This window comes from Opisthorchis viverrini (genome assembly GCF_000715545.1).
Source record: "Opisthorchis viverrini unplaced genomic scaffold opera_v5_86, whole genome shotgun sequence".
Lineage (NCBI taxonomy): Eukaryota > Metazoa > Platyhelminthes > Trematoda > Opisthorchiida > Opisthorchiidae > Opisthorchis > Opisthorchis viverrini.
Window position 1 is genome coordinate 347,804 of NW_008751742.1, and position 1,405 is coordinate 349,208.

A 1,405-nucleotide genomic window follows, 5' to 3' on the forward strand; every position below is an offset into this window, starting at 1 on the left:
TCGAGATGCTGAGGTTGGGTTCGAACCAAAGTCCGTAAGCTGTCTTAAGATCCGTCAACTGTATGTTATACTTGAACCCGAATTCCAGGAAATTCGACTTGTACACTCATCCGCATACTAATTTGGTTTTGACGGGAAACTCACCTGGAACCCAGATGAATTCCTCGTTTATAATGTCATCAAGGGTTTTCAGCAACCTTATGAATCACGGCGATACAATGAGTCGCGATATCTTGAATACCATACTAAATGAACGTGAGGCTGATTGGTGCAGCACATTCAGTTGCTTAGGCCTATTACAAATGAAAAATTAAGCTGAGTTCAAGGTGAACCGCCAAAGCCTAACTAGGTATGCATATTTCTGCGGCAACGCTCATGTGCTGAAAAAGTACACTTTGGTTATGCTGCGACAAGCACACAAGTATTGTAACGTGTTCGTACGCTGGACCTCAGGTTGAGAACCGTGTCAATGATTGATGACCATTGAAATAATGGATTGGACTACAATACGAGTTAAGTTGCCAGGTCCATCATATCCGTCGTTCGGTATATCAGCATTCGTCCCTCGCAGTGCCAGTGAGAAAGAAGTCTCGTATGTGGTGATCATCGGAGATCGAGTAGCGGAGGTATGGAACATCACCGCGCGCCAGACATGAAACAACAGTAACGCTACATCCTACTACTTACGTGCTGGCCAATTGGTCTGAACTCCTAAGATATACTTCCAGGCGAAATAACCGCCAGAGGTGGTCCGGGTACACTCAATGCTTGGTAAAGGTCAGAAACCCACGTACGGTGGTGCGTACTCGAAATTTACGTGTAGTTCTCGAAGACCGAGCAGCTTCTGGACGGGACACCGCGGGCAATCGGCGGACACTCAAACGGGATTGGCAGTATGCCTCGAATTTTCGGCCAATTGGATCTCGGCTTGATGAATCCCATATACCAAAGCCAGCTTTCTTCAGAGTTCGAATTCTAAATTTTCGGGCTTTTGCAGTAAACAGATTATATATTTAAGCAGACAATTCGTAGCGACAATGATTCATCAGGCTTGTTTGACTGCACCAACCTTCAAGGTCACGTACCGCATCGAGGCCAAATAGACGCCTTTACGCGATAAATCGTGACGCGCGGAAGATATGATAGCAATATCGGTCAAATACAACAGATTGTTATAGCAGTCGGTGCTGAAACTCTAGAAACATAAAATCTTTGTGGTTATCTCCAACGAAGTCCCCATGACCGAAATATGAAACATCAGAAAGCCTATTATCACAACATTTGTAGCTTATCCGTAAGCGCACTATTTGAGGTATCAAACAATTTGTTCATGTTGTTGACAGAACAACCGGCCGTTGGTTGCACCTAAAATGCCCATTTGCATGTAACATACAGGCGGTGGGCC

General features: G+C 45.0%; 1 protein-coding gene across 1 annotated transcript in view; it reads right to left on the reverse strand.

Annotated features, from left to right (window-relative positions):
- Nucleotides 1-869, reverse strand: part of T265_04890 (hypothetical protein) — a gene marked incomplete at both ends in the record, with an annotated part of 25,583 nt that extends 24,714 nt beyond the window's left edge. Inside the window, one exon of the mRNA XM_009169750.1 lies at nt 688-869. The remainder of the gene's footprint in view (nt 1-687) is intronic.
- Nucleotides 870-1,405: the final 536 nt, after the last annotated feature.